Here is a 16560-nt window from a genome sequence, read left to right as displayed (position 1 = left end):
GCGTATAAATTCGTGTGTATTGTAGAGAAAGTTTAAATCGGGATAAATGTAATGTTGTTTACTCTTTTAATTAACCCTCAGGGTACGATCTGGGTTAGCGTAACCCGAGCCGAATTTTGAAAGTAGCGCCATTTTAAAGGAAGTGAATGGTGGGGGTCCGTACCGGGGGGGGAAAAATCTTTGAGGTAGCTACTATGTAAGCGCCAAGGGGCAGCGTCAGTCTACGCTTGGTGCTCAAGATAAACGAATTTGAAAATTGAACTCGGGTAGTCTACACCCAGCTGGTACGGAACGTTACAAAATCCGTGTTTTTCAAACAAAAAAAATTTGTGTTTTTCGAGTATTTGCTGCTGTAGAGTATTCTGGTATGTATAATTTACTATTTTTTATATACTTTTGTGCATTCTAACCTCAAAATGATGCTCTGTAGCATACCAGCATAACGTATCCGTGCATGCAATTTTTGTTATTTATTTATATTATACTAATCAACAACATCCAAAAGAACTATTTTTACTTTAAGATATTTTTTTTTGCGTTATTACGATAAATCAAGCAAGTAACGTTATATCGCTATCGCAAAAAAACGGGTATTTTCATAATTAAAAAAAAATATATTTTTTGGAATGGATCAAAAAACGAATTCAGCCATTTCAAAGAACAACTTTTTAGCTTTCAAACGCGACTTAAAAAATGTCGATATCTTTTTTTTTCATAAAGTTATGCAATTTAAAAGAAAAAATGAATTTTTATGAAAATTTTTTGAGAATGGTTTACATTTTCAAATGTATCTTTGTTTAAACAAATAAGGTAATAAATCTACCAACGCCATTGTATTTTTGAGAAAATTTCCGATCCAAAGAAAAAAAAATTTGTTTCAATTGATAAATTACAGCCCGATATACAGTCAATCAAAGTCGCCGGGTTAGGCTAACCCATGTTCGTACGGAACGTAACTTTTTTATAGATCGTACCCTGAGGGTTAATGACAAATATTGCTTTATTAATAAGTTTTCAATTTACTATAACATTTTACTGCACTTATATTTAAAATTGATTATGACAAACATATATGCGTAAAATATGAATCAAACTGATTCGATATATTGCTGTCGTGAAAAATAATCGCCATGTTGCAGTGGATAATCTTAATGCATAATTGCTAGGGTGTGAGAGAGAGAGAGAGAGAGAGAGAGAGAGAGAGAGAGAGAAACGAAGAAATAGCAAACGAACAGTGTGTTACCGGGTGCCTTGGCAGAAATATTGAATACCGTGTCACACACATGCCTTGCAGTAATTCGAATCGAATGGCCTGCCAATACCTATCTATAATACCTATCTCTAGCTGTCTAGTTGTGTGTCGAAGCACGCGCGCGTCCGTAATTACGGATTCGCGAAATGCCAAAGCGTGGCAAGAAGCGGGCAGCCATCTGGCGCGCGTCGCTCGACCGAAAAAAGGAAGCCGATAGGTAGACGAATTCGAAAGTTTCGCCGAAAAGAGAACTCGCCGGTGCATGGCGCATACGGCGAAAAAGTCGCGGCCGTTGATGCGAATTTAATTCTATATATATACGTGAACTTTCGCGAACGGATGGAATTCGCCGACGGCGTAGTAAATCGCAGCGGCGAAACTTACGTAGCCGCGAGATTTACGAGCAGCGATCGATTTATCGTCCGACCGGCCGCGCAGCAGTCGGACGAGCGATTATCGATGTCTTAAATCTGCCGACGCGACCGGCTTGGTTCGCGCGCGCGTTATCGGAAAGCGATCTCGAATCTCTCTCGCGAGCACTAGACTTCCGCTTCATCCGCCGATGGAAAATTTTACAGAGATGTTTTTCTTTTTAATAAACTGGCGAAACTTGCGAAGGGTGTAGATTTGAAGTAGCTGAAACCGGTTTAAATTGTCGCAATCTGTTGAACGAATATTTCGATTAGGTACACGCGACAGCTTCCGATTATATCGAAAAACGAAAATTGTTTTTACTATTTTTATACTTACCTCTGGAGAGGAGTAAAATTAAATGGCATTAATAAATAAAAAAGATATACAATTTCTTATGTTAATGATTTAGGGAGAAAAAAGGGCGAGAAAAATTATTTATTAAAGCACATAATTTAATATTCCTGCGACTTAAAAATTTGATATGAAGACATAATAATAAATTAATTCATAAGATAATAAATGTTTTTTAGTAAAAAATACATAATTTTCGTATAAATACATAATCAAGATAAAATAAATTTACATTAACAGATAAACGAATAACGAAAGTGTAAATTATGCGATAGTAGATCATTTAATATCACACTATCAAATTGAAATAAGAAACAATAAACTAAACATCCAGCATATATTATAAAATTTGTTAAATATTTCATCGATAAACTAGTTGGCACGTAATGCTTTGCATATTGTGTGTTGTTGCGTAATATCATAGGTTGCCGCCATTCATGCGCCGACACTCGAGAAAGCAGCTAGGTAATAAGGTGAATCTCTCTCGCGTATCATCGCGTTACACCTTGAGACACACAAATCCGATTATTCCCAACAATGATTAACAATTAACAATCCGCGAAATTAATTAATCCGTCAATTAACGACTCGTAAGTAGATCAAGGCAACAGGTATTTGACGAAGCAGACTGCGCGATAAATCATCGTTTTATTGTAACAATAAATTATCGTTTTATTGTGCGATATTTACGAGCGACGTATATTCCTTTAACGATATTTGCTTGCGAACTATATTTTCCAGCGTTTTGCATTTTACGATTTAAGTGTGACTCACCCATTCGATTCTAATTTCGGATCAGGATCAAAAATATACAAATCGCGTTTACGAAACAAAGAGTGAGATATTTGATAACAGTTGAGTCATAAAAGTTATTTTGAAATGAAAGAAAAAGAATATTCGGCATACGTTTATTTACAGTTAAATATTTTGTGGAAACGACATACCTATTGGCTGGCATGCGATCTTTAGCGTTTGTTTACGCGGCGTATAGCATGCTGCTGCGTAGGTACACAAGATCGCCGCACTACCATTCGCATGCCGACGCGCGACGCTTCGAGTAAACAGCGGCACGAACGGCTTCGCGTATCTTCGTATTGTTGCTTGAAACGCGATATCAAACATTAGCACACCTAGCTTACTACATAAATGATTATGTTCACGATCTTCCTAAGCATATCGTGATAAATAGCGCAGTGTAACGTACGAAGCATAGGGTTTGATGATTTAAAATATTTAAGTAACAAAGACTTATATAATACATAAAATAATATTTTATCTTAAGTTTGAACTTCGTAGGTGCCATACAAAGCATCGCGCGATAATAATAACAACATTTTTACGAGTGTATATAGTATAAAATAGAACGCAATCTGTCAACCTAAGAGGAGAAAGAAAAGGCCAACAACATTCTTATTAACACATAAGCTACAAAATGCTACACAAAGCATAATACACAAAGCATCGGATTAAAAATCAAAGTAATGATGGGTTTTTGCACTGATAATCACATGACTTCTTGCCGACGATAACCCTTCCGCGATCTTGAAGTGGCGGAGGTGCTTAGTACCTTGAAGAGTTCAGTACGACAGGGAAGCTTAATGTACTCATCGCCGCCGATTTAATTGAATGAACGAACCGTAGCCGGTTCGTCGCGTTGCATTAACTTCGCGAGTGCCGTATAAAGCGAGGTACAAAGTGTCGCGCGACCGTAGTTACTCGCGTTCTCGCGAGTATCGTGTCGAGGAAGTCCTACGAAATTGATAAACTTGGACAAATTGACTGCCTAAAGTGTAATTAATTTTTATATATTATTTTATATACGAAAATATCACCTATTCCTCTTTAATTGAATGAATTTATTCAAATGAATTTGAAGATAACGACACGGAGAGTGAATCGCGTCAATCCTACGAAGCTGACAACTGGGACAGCCTGAGAGGAGGAGGCTTAGGAGAAGCATCGGGCACCGGCGGAGCAACTTTGGAGTGAGTAAGAATTGATTTGTATGTATTATATCTCACGCGAAAGTATCCGTCCATTTTCCATTAATTGGATTGTTTATTCAGCTGATTCGAAAAACAAGAATTGGCAAAGATTTTTATTTATGAAATTTTGTAGAAGAAAATGCTTAATAAACATTTTTCTCGAAAATTATGTAATTATTTTATTAAGCATCTACTTGGATAAATATAAAATTTAACGCGTTCGATAATTATTTTTTATATAGATATTAATTATTCTGGGCACTGCATGCATTAATTTGGATTATTATATTTGTAATAATTTGTATGTTACAGATCAACATAGTCTACGTTGCAGATAATTCCGCTGTTGCGCATCGATCGGTGAGTCGTACAATAACTTTTTTATTAAGATAATTGATCTGTGAAAATTATGTTAGATATTATAATAGTTTCGTGTATATATCAAGCAAAATATTAGAATATTATTTTGCAGAAGAATAATACAGAAGTTGAACAGGACAGTTCACAGATCCGTTGTCTTAAAATAAATGGGCTAGATAGGATTACGGTGATTATTTGATCTTGAAATTATTTCTCATTATTTTTCTTGTTTGTCACGCTATTGTGCTTGAGGATACGCTCGCACACACAAAATTCACGAAGTAGATGAGCTCATCAATATTCGTCAAAATATCGGCGCATTATCTATTTTGTTCTGTACAGAATTGATCTGTCTTTATCGGATAAAATTTTGATTCAAATTAAGTATCCGATTAAAAAAAACTATATCTGGGAAAAATAGAGCAATCTGTATATAAAGTCCCACATGATCATCGTATTTTGATAATAATTAGTACGTAATTAATTGACTAATTTTAATAATTTATATAATTTAGTAAAATTACAAGAAAAATTCTTGATTTATTATTTATACTTGGATATTACGATAAAAAAATTTTAATTTATCCACGAAAAGAATTCTTTAAATAAATTACACTTATTTTTCGATGATAGTCTATCAAAATTAATTTACATAAACTAAAACCATAAATAAATTTGTTCAGTAATTTCTCACATCTATAGGTTTAACTATCGCATATTAGCATCAACATAAATCAAGATGTTCCTAGGTTATCGAAACGCTATTACTGTCGCTGGATAATTCTTCGCAAAAACCTCGCATTACATTTGCGTGGAGGGAACGATTAATTTCAAACGAGGTCGATTTTTCATCGATTCTTACGTCGGCCATCAATTTTCGTGACCTACTTCGGATTTTGGAACGAAAGCTGACGACGATGAATATCTTCTTTGAGTGGCTCGTGATTGTGAGGCCACTAATTAATTGTGCATACCGCTACTTACGTAAACCTAACGTTTGAATTCAGATTGACGGGAAATCTAGTAAACTAGGGCCTCCAAAACGCACGTTTACTCATCTATGCGTATATAGCAGCGCTTGCGTTCGTAGATTCATAGTAAGCATGTTTAAACTTCCGCGCTAGTGCTTCCGTGCATACGTGAGCTTTGATAAGACAACTGGTATGCCAATTACCACGATCTTGTTTGTTAGAAAACATTCGAATTGGTTTGAAGAATACAATTTAAAACGCGATGCGGTTTTAACATTAAGGCTCATATTTTTCGAAGAAATTGAATTGAACGAAAATCAATACATTTAATATTTACGCGCGTTTAATATTTATGTCACAAAAACCCTAATTTAAATTTTAGCTAACATAGAAATCAATATTGCAGTTAAATGCGTTTGTTTTTTGAAAGATAGGAATGATTTTATAATCAACATTTCGGCTTTAACTTTCTAAAAATTAATTATAGCATCTCATATTTTCGGCATTATTTTTAATATTTGTAAAGAGATTCATTCTTATACTAATATTTATTAATAAAAATATTAGTTTCTTAATCTTCTCTCGCTAAATATTTTGCCTAAACGCTTTACTATATCGGCAAAGTCAAACGAACTATTGAATCTTTACATTAGTATTAACGATCTGTGATGAAATATATACAATGTAAGATTTTTATAAGGGTCATTAATTAAAGATTAATGGTATATTTTAAATGAGAAAAGCCGATAGAATCGCGGACAATAACTGGGATAATTCTCAATTTCTCAATGGCATCGTGCTTTCTATGCTCGTTAAATCTCGCCATCTTATTTAAATTCATTTAATAATCAAATGGAAATAAAGTGGTGAAAGCAATTTCTAATTGTAAGTATACACTGATATCTTTAAGGATAACTTTTATTCTTAACAATAACGTTTGTTTGTGAAATGCATAACATAGATTTTTGCAATCAACATCTTAACAATTTATAATAATCTGACTTATAATATCCTAGAAAATGAAATATTTATTATCTACAACGCATTTCGCTCATTTGTAAAACAATATTGTAAAACGATTGTGCCTACGCGATATTTAAAAAGATTTAAAAAGAAGAAAATCTATCACCAGTATCGCATAAATGTGTATCGAATCGATTTTTAATGGTAAAGACAAGAGCCTGAAGGCTTCCATCATGAAACAATATTCTGGCATGCGAAATATTAACGAATCCGCTTATACAATTATAACAATAACGAACGTTGTGAAATTTACAAATATAAAATGTCAAATATGCAATGCATATAGAAGGCCTAAAATATGAAACTAAAATTTCTCATTGGAGTAAAAATGATATTTTAATGCAATTCGATAACGTATACCTATAGTATAAAATATTTTTATTAAAATGTTTTTAATTTATGGCTGATGGCAAAAAAACTCATCTAACTTACATTATCAACAATTGTAAAATACTCAACCAGTTATATCAATATAATTAAGTTATAAATTGAAACAATTGCTATTGATCTTTATGAGTTTTCAAATTTAATTAAGAGACGTATATTGAAATGTTTTAGAAAATAATTCACTTGTTGGATATCAACAAAATTATAATATAAAGAATACAATTCTTATATCAATCTATGTAATAAAAATAGCTTTACATATTTTTTTCAAATTGTTATTATCGTCGTTCTTTTAAGTCTCTCGTGAAAATCAGGGGATATTATGTACGATAAGAAGCGTTGCTGAACCTTCGGGATTAATCGTGCTTAATTAGAGAGCCAGAGGTAAAAAGGGGTGTTTTTGTACTTTCGTATTCGCGTGTTTACATCGCTCTCACTTCCATATAAGAACTGCTTGATTTTTCTTTTCGTAATCGTAAGTTTTGCAAGCAAAGGATCCGTTTCTTTTTCGTGAGTAGTCACAAATCTCGCAACGCGTTAAAGTAACGACGAGACGAGTGTTTCTATTTTAATCCTCTGTGTAGCGTTCATTTCCGCAATTTTTTTTGGTAACAGTTCTTCATAAAATGTTTGTATTGATAATCTCCATTTATCTCACTTATCCGTGTCCGATGGATGGCGGTGTAATTAATTGTTCTATCGCGCGTATATCTATCTGTGTAACATACAATATCTGTAGGGCATAACACACGCGGTCGATTCACTGATTCAAGATAACGCCGAATGAATGCAGTACTTTTTATATCGGAACTTGAATAGATTCAATTTGAGATCGCATATTCTACACGGCCGTGGCAGCTGTACATATTTCGCGTGAATAAAGGTGCACGTGAATATGCATGCACATAACGTCTGTTCATCCACCGCTCATTCGCGCCGCAGTATCGATTTCGTCAAATTCCCTAAATAGTATTCTGCGACCGAAATATACGCGTGGAATGTAATATACTTATGTTACATCACACCACTCCAGTCTCTAGCTTACTCCCACGAAATAGACAACAGATAGACGAGGTATTCATGATTTATTATTATCGAAAAAAAATCAATTACAGATTAGCAATAAAATTTTCTCCAGTTCTTGATTTCTTTGTCAAATTTACGATAATTAGATATGCAGAGACAATTAGAACATTAACTGTAGATAGAGATATCTCTGAAAGAAACTACATGTTTACTATGCAAAGCAAAGCTTCGCATAAAAAATTACTGAAAATTTATGTGGAACATAAATTAGAAGTTATATAAAATAGTCTGCTTATTTTGAATAAAAGAATATGGACTGCTCACTTCTCGTGAGATTTCCGCGTGTTTGATTTGTGCGTTCTTACCTATTGCCGGTGACAGCCTGGATTTAGTAGTTTGGGTTATTTCGAGTGAATCGACGCGTGCGTACATGTACGTGAATACTACCTACTAATTACTCGAGTCGAGAAGCCTTGCTTGATCCAGATCTCCCAGCAAGATATACCTCTACCTCGCGCCATGCCGAACGTCAAACCCGCTCCGCCGTAATCGAAATATCCGGTATTATATCACGGTATTATATCACGGTATTATATCACGGATCTATATGCAAATGAACAGATACATGAACAGGCTGGCCAATTTGATTTCGGTTTCTCGAGCTTTACACGACTATTTCATTATTTCCATGTTCTTGCTACATATATATGTGGTATTCCCCGCTGCCTGATTGCTTCTGTTTGCAGAAAGCATGGAAAAGGATTATATATGTAAATGTAGGTAAAATTTCCGCATCGTATCCATAAAATGTAACATTTAATATCGAGAGATGAATATCCGTTGATCTGGTGCGTCAAAGCTATTGAAATATAATAATTTACGAGACGGTGCGCCGTTAAGCGGACCACCCTGTATAAGTGCGGCGTGTATGTACATATGCGTGTAAACATATAGCGGGAGCCGTACATATCCGCGTATATATACAGCCTAGGGAGCAGGCGGATTTGGCATTTCCAATTCTACTCGCATTGTCGAGTCGTAGAAGTGATTCAAAGCCACGGAGAACACGCTGCCGTGTACGATCGCGATTCGCGGAATCTCGCATTGTTGTGTACGTGCACATGAGGGATCGTCGGTCTTTCGTCGCGATACGCGAGGGCGGACTTTTATAAATTCACGTGTCACTTTAGCGAAACGCGTGACGCGCGGATTTCCGATTCCGTTGCATACCTCTGCCTCACCGTTCGCGTCGAATAGAAAATGCATCTTAACTTTGGCATTTTCGTTTTTGCTTATCGGTATGTTTGTTCCATTACTGTAACGAATCCCCCAGTTTTCTTTGTACTTTTTTAAATTTATTATTTGTCACGTCTTCTCGCCTTCAGCGCAAAAGCCCTTAATACTTGTTAAGCGCCTTTCATTGCAAAAGGGTGAAAATGAGCACAGATCTTCCCGCAGGATTATGTTTTTGTCACGTCGTACAAAGATAGCGAGACCAATTGCTTGATAAATCTTTTTAACCCTAAATAGCGTCAACCTCTTAACGAGGCATTTGTAAATTATACAAACCTTATCATTATTATTTCGCCAATTTTTTAATAGCCCGCACACGCGTATGATTGTTGTTTAAATAGAATGTATCTGACATTTAAAAAGACACTTCGAAAATCTTTATGTAATAATTTTCTATTTAGGTTGTGTTAAAATTCAGTAAGATTCAGTTATTTTATAAAAATATTTAAAATATAAATTCGGTTATTAGAACATTATCTGCGGATAAATACACAGGCAAAGGTATATAATATTATTTATACGAAATACGTATACCTAAAGCAGCTTTTGAGCTATAAATTACATCTAAAATCGTTTTATTACTGTATGAAATAACAAGATCTATTATTTATTATTCGGCTTAGCAGGTAACTGATCGCCTGTGTAAAAGCGTATCGCTGTTGTAAAAGCGGAAGTGCGAACTGTTTGAAAAACATCGTACGATTCGTACGCTGTAAGTTCATAAATGTTTCGTAGCCTGCTTGTAACAGCGACTAGGTGAGAGATCTACAGTTTTCAAGAGACTATAAATGGATTTTCGCTTCGTATATAGTAGATAGTAGATTGCACGTTGGTCCATATTACACGAATTGTGTTTCGTGATATACGAAAGATCCGTACACGATCTCCCGGTCTCAATAAATAAATTAAAATCAAACTGTTGGCATAAAAAAATTCATTTAATTTAACACGAAACGAAGGCTTACGCCTTCTTATTTCTTAAGAGATACTTTCTCGTTTGTGCTTCCAAAACTTTTGTTGAAATGTTCGAATCTTTTCTGGCTTTTAATAAAGCAGGGGACATAATTTCTGGGCGTACGCGTAAATCATGCTTAATTAAAACATCTTTATTTCTATTTTGTTGCATTCGGCACATATATTAATGTTTAAACGTCTATTGCTATGATCGATTAGAGCAACGAAGAATAATTACTACGCCACGACGATTATAAAATCGTCGACGACTATGAAAAGAGGGAAAACTTGTTAAATCGCAGAGACTCCGCAAATACTCGCCCATCTAGTAAATCGTACTTGACAATTACAATTTTGCCGCTTGGCGCGTATAATTACATGAATTCCACGACGACTTTGTTCCTCGCCAAAAACTTTCGCAAAACGAATTTGCCCGTTAGAAAAAGCGCGCGCGAATTGTGACAAATGGAACTCTTGACGTCCCTTCCCGAGAAAACAGAATTATGTAGAATTTTATTCTATAGCGTTCCAAAAGCGTAAATCCATTTTAACTTTTAAACTGTGACTACGGCGTATTACTACATCGCGTTTCTAATGCATTCGCAATCTACGCAACTGTTAATCTTCTATCTGCAGAATTACGCTCTGTATAGAATTCCGTTATTTTATTAGCGATTTTCTCGCTAACAAAATTAATATATTATTTTAACAAGATTGTATAATTGTATTATCCATTTCTATCGTATATTCCATAATTCTAATGGTGGATTACCGATTTGGAATTAATTTTCGCTTACTAAAACGTTGAGGCATTTATCGAATTCTCGGATAAATTTGCAGTTAAAAATAAGAAACTTTTGGCAAAGATTATATTCATTTCATTTCAGTTAATTATAAATTCATAGATCAATTTTTTGAAAATTTAAGCTTTAATTACAAATGTACAGTGTTGAAGAAATTGAAAAGTTAAGAATTTTCTTGATATCTTTATTGAAAAGAATTAGATATTAAAAAATAGTGTGGTAAAGATACAGCCAAACAAAAACTATTTTTCATACGTTATACTTTGTTTCATTATCAATATTTTTTTGTTTTTCGTAATATTATTTTATGCGAAGCTGATCAAAGCGTAGACACGAGGACGATGCATTTCCCATATCAAAGCCAGGTTATAGATCTGGTTCTATACCTAGCTATTATTATGCAGATTTTTAGTCACCTTTAGACAGTTCTATCACGCGCTCGAGAGTCAATGTAAATCAGTTATTGTGCTTGCTTTTTATGTAAAAAGAAGAGTAAAATTTTATTTTTCTACTCCGCGCTCTTTCGCAGATTAAAGCAAATATTAGAAGGTATCGATTCGCAAGGGATTAGTTTGGGAAAGGTGACCCTAATCTCCAAGTAGGAAATCTATGCCCATAGCCAGATGGATTATGGTAGACGGTGAATATATAGATATATATAACGGGGAATATATATATATATATATGTACGCTCTAGCAAGGGTGCGTAATTTTGACGGGTTATAAACCACTTTATAGCTTCGTTTATATACCTCCGCGAACGCGAGGATGTGCCAATGTTCCATGTTCCTGCGAAGTATCAAGCAGGGCACACACACTTTTCGTAGAACGTAACAGTATAAGGTTTCGACCAATCGTGTTGCTCGATTCTTACTTCTATGGTTACAGACGACCGAATCGAGCAACGCGATTGGTCGAAATCTTACTGTTACGTTCTACGAAAAGTGTGTGTGCCCTACTTCACTCGGGCATGCTCGTAACTTTTATGTAAACTGTCAGCTTTAATAAGGCGATACGGTGTAATAATTGAGCAGAGAGAAGCTTACGTATTGCCCCTGGTCGATAATTGCAACGCGATATTATAATGGAGCAATGCCTAATGTATAAAAATTTTCAAAATTTGAGAGATTGAGACACACACACACACACACACACACACACGCTCTCACACACACACACATATGATGATGATTAATTAATAATTAATTAAAATATATTAAGAAGATGTTAATTACTGTCGTTATTATATTTTGACACTATTAAATGCTTTACTTTAGCACTTTATTAGCTCTATAATAAAAGTTTTATCCGATAAAATGTCTGGTGAATTTTTTATATTAATTGTACGGCGTAGAGAAAGGAAAGGCGTCTCGTGTTATTAAAGTAAAGTGTAATTTTTCTTCTGCACTTCTCCATCCATCAACATCAGATGGAAGAAAGACGCAGAGATGAACGTCTTGCAGCTAATCTGATATATAACTTAGCAGCAGTCAAGCGTTTTAACCTGGATAGAAATCCAATTGCCATTACCGCATCAGTGAATCTAGTTTTACTTTGTTCAACAGTTATACAACTATCGTACCAACCATAAATATTTTCACAATAGTAGAAAGTCTTACAAAAGCTCTCAGATATTAATTAATCTACCTTTTTTTGTACAGGATAAATGTATTTTATAGCAATGTAGATCATTTATTATCGTTCATCTCTCTGTAGCATTTATTCTTATTATTATTTTGTAATCTTTATCTTTTATTTGTTTGCAGCTAAAAATAAGGAACAAATATTTTTGTACAGTGCAGCAAACTGCGGCATTTTATTGCCAATCTTAAATTAAGAGAGATGTGTTTTGGTTTAATTTCTAGTTAAATTAAAGTGCTAAAAAATATATTAAAAACTCTCAGAAGCAAATATACTCAGGGGCAAATCAATCTTTCGTATAACTACCAAAAACATTGAGTTTCTGCTTGGATTGATGAGACAAACAAACGACATAACTATTATCAACTCTCAGCCGATATTTCACGAGAGCGACGTACCCGACGTACCTACTCGTTGGATGACCGGATTAACTGTTGGGTAGGGAACTTCTGAATTTCCCAGATAAATGTCGGATAGTGCAGCACGGTTAAACTCGCGAAATATTAGCTTCAAAACCCAACTTTTTACAATAGTTGTAATATCGATTATTAATTCATAATATTACTTCGTAAATTCATAGATTTAGAGAGGATATTAACAAATAATTTTTCACGTAGTAAAAAATAAAATTTTGTTAGTACTTTACATGTTAAATATTTTTTCAGTTATAAAATAATACTGTTTAAAAAAAAAACAAAATTATTTTACATATAAAAAAACAGATTACGTAAATTTGTTCAAAAAGTTTAATATAATTGTTTGTAAACGTTAATATCGACATGAATTCCACGAATTAGTTCCATTCGTCGCCATGTTACAACGCGCATTGTCATAACAATTAAAATGCAAAATTAATTATGTAAATTTAAATTTGTCAAAAATGCATTTAACAACTTTGTCATTATGTACCGCAAGAGTATGAATACCAGTTCTAAGTATTACAATCTTCTAATTTTCAACGAATGTGCAGAAAGTCGGTATTATAATAAAAAGAAAGACTAAAGAACTACGAGTAGGAGGGGCTATATATTCTTTTTGCCTCTACAAACGAGCCGGTTGTCGGATGAACGCTAACCAGATCATCGTTTATAACTCCATTGCGGTGCAGGTAACATCGCAGGTAACCAGGTCGCGGCTGGTTTTCTTCACTTCCAACGGTTATCCGGGAAACATTTTGGCATTGTCTACCAGGAATAAGTAGCGAAACGTAGCGCGAAAATCGGGTTAATGGCCGTCTAAATGGCCGTGCTTGATCATGGCTGTGACGCGCGCACTATCGATCCTTCACAGTGCGATGCTTCAACGTACAGTAACGCGAGATTGCAGGTTACGTCGTGTAGCGCAAGATAAAATAATACAAATGACGCTTTCGTGCAATTGACTTCTAACGCAATTTAACTTTGTTCGTAATTTATCCGTTTCCTTATGTAAGATTTAAGATACACGAGCAAAATTCTTTTATTTATTTTATGTATATATTTCTTATATATTCTCTTTACATTAGATTTTTTTTCATATCTCTATATATATAATTATAAAGCTATATTTTAGCAGACAGATACATAATGCAATTTGTGTATTTCCTAATATTATTATTTTTTATTTTTAAAATTATTTCTATAAAACCGTAGCTTATAGTAAAGGATTTCTGCATTTATTAAAAAATACCGAGAATATCACGCTTTTTCTTACTGCAAAGAATAAAAATTAAATTCGACTTGTTAGATGCCGAAGGAACATGTTATCATTGTTGTGTCGAGAACGAAGTAGCTGTAAAAAGCATATTGTACGGATGCAGTTCATTACGCGGCGTGGTAAAACGCATTTATGCGCTTGCCGCTACACTTTGCCGGTATCATTAATTTTAGCGTGTACAAAGAGAAAGCGGAATAATACACTTCGCGAAGGTCACCCGGTCACAAAGACGGCCGCGTAAAGTGCTTTCCGGTGACACGCGTTTACCAGATATTTCATCATTGTTCAAGTAGGAGTTCATAGTATTTGTATTTGATAGCGGACACTGCGTGGACGATATTGAGTTTTAGAAGAACAAATATACTCCAGACGAAGTCAAACAATCGTCGCGCTGGGCGAATGTGTAATTTCAGAGAAGCGCGACTGCAAGTGCAATTTTGGAGTTAGAGTCAAGAATACTGGCGCACGAAAGTCGTCAGCGGTCGGATACACGGTATGATAAATCTACAAATCCCGACAGTATCGCGATACCGCAAATCGTAGTTTCGTCCATAAATAACGATCGCACGATTAAAATATAGAGCTATATACGTTAAAATAATTTATACAAAAGTATTCTGTCTGTAACTTTACCATACTTATAAAAATTAAAAACCTAAAACTCACATTCTATAAGTACTTTCTGAAATTTGTAATAAGATTGAAAAACTATTTCGTATTTCCAGTTTCAGATAAAGATTAAATTTTTTTATTTCAAGATTCAATAAGAGATATTAAATGCCTGTTCTGCTACACGTTTTTACCACGAAATAGAACACGGTTGAGATACTCATGACTCAATATCGGAAGAAATTGAACAATATGCATTTTCTCCATTATATTTCGATCAGAATTCCATTTCTCTATCCTTGTTTATCGACTATTTTCAATTTTTTTGAAACAATATTAAATTGTCATTGCATAGAAAAACGAAAGAATCGTAATAGATTCTCTGTCTCAAAATGGAAAATTTTATCTTTTGTCAAGTTCTCTCCTTTCAACCCTTCAGTTGTACCATATTCACCGATCGATACGTCACATAGTGTCCAAATAGTCAACTCTTGCCGAAAAAAATAAAAGTGTCATAACTGTTGTGAAACCCGTTGATATGCGAACGATAACTGTGCGCCCCGAAATTGACGGTAGCCGATTGTGTTTGGTTACACGTGTTCCATTGATTACGACGGCACAACCGCTTTTCATCGCGAAACTATACGGCTGCCAATTTGTATTAAGCGAAAAGTATCGATCGTTCCTGAGCGACTTGTCATTTGCAATCACACGTGGGAGAAAATTCGGTCATCGATGTCCGAACTGCAGTGTTCGTGTCGAAAGCAATTGCAACGTCTTTTGAAACGTCCACCACAAAGACCTGACGATTGTTTAACGATTTAAAAAAAGAACCCGTGACGACTTTTCATCGCTTTCATCAGCCTGCCTATAATTTACTTCGACGCGCGTATAAGACTTTTCTAACATTAATTGTATGAGATTATAAAAAGTCTGTCAGTCAGCGGAAAACAATAATCGGTCGCACACAAACGTGGAATTTCACGGCACGTGCGACCTCCTTTCGCGGTTGTTCTTTTTTCTTTCATTTTCCACGAGAAGTCCAGTAAACGACTAATTGTAAGCTATACAATGTGGTCACGTTTTTGTAAGACGTTACCTCGCCATATAAAGAATCTTGACAATTTCTTGCGGTAGGGAGGCCATGCAATGGTCGGTCACATTTGGCGACGGCGTGACGCAGAAATGAAAAAGTTGCCCGAAAAATAATAAAACAGAGATATAAACGGGAGAGAGAGAGAGAGAAAGAGAGAGAGCCGTCCATTGTAGCGTGTCGTGACAGAAACGGGCGGACCGCATTTAGTCGAATCGTTGGGGTTACAGCAATATCGAAAGGTGTATAATATCAGGGATATCTGTAGGGTGACAGCGGTCTATAGTGAATGAAACCGCGGGTAATATCATTGTATGTATAATAACAAAAGTGGAACGACGACGGCGACGGAGATGTCAACGTCGGTCCGTTTTTATTATAAACCGCTTTGAGAAAATTCGTAAAAATATCGACACTGCTGAGGTTACATTTATCGACGTTTAACCCATTAACTTTAGCAATCCCAAAGGCTATTTTGTCAATTCGATGTGTCAAATATAGCAAATACAAGCCGAACTCGTCGTTGTCGCGAAATAAACCGCTAGATGGACTTTTAATAAACTACATTTGATATAAGAGATTAATAGATATTAATACATAGATCTATTCGTTATTTTGAATATATTGCGGAAATTCAAAAATTTTTAAGAGTATATTGCTTTTAATTCCATTATGTTTCACTCTACGATGGTAGTAGAACTTT

General features: G+C 34.9%; 1 protein-coding gene and 1 long non-coding RNA gene across 3 annotated transcripts in view; one reads left to right on the top strand and one right to left on the bottom strand.

Moving 5' to 3' along the window:
* The window catches only part of LOC112457343, a 75295-nt gene extending 71299 nt beyond the window's left edge, over window positions 1-3996 (top strand). The window contains exon 3 of the long non-coding RNA XR_003041087.1: window positions 3894-3996. This is a non-coding gene — a long non-coding RNA (uncharacterized LOC112457343). The remainder of the gene's footprint in view (window positions 1-3893) is intronic.
* LOC112457340 (neuronal acetylcholine receptor subunit alpha-7-like) overlaps window positions 1-16560 on the bottom strand; it is a 192709-nt gene that overhangs the window by 99396 nt on the left and 76753 nt on the right. The gene's annotated exons all lie outside the window — the stretch shown is intronic.

This window comes from Temnothorax curvispinosus, unplaced genomic scaffold, assembly GCF_003070985.1.
Source record: "Temnothorax curvispinosus isolate PA1 unplaced genomic scaffold, ASM307098v1 QBEX01007734.1, whole genome shotgun sequence".
In the NCBI taxonomy this organism is placed as follows: Eukaryota; Metazoa; Arthropoda; class Insecta; order Hymenoptera; family Formicidae; genus Temnothorax; species Temnothorax curvispinosus.
This window is presented reverse-complemented; position numbering and strand designations above follow the sequence as displayed.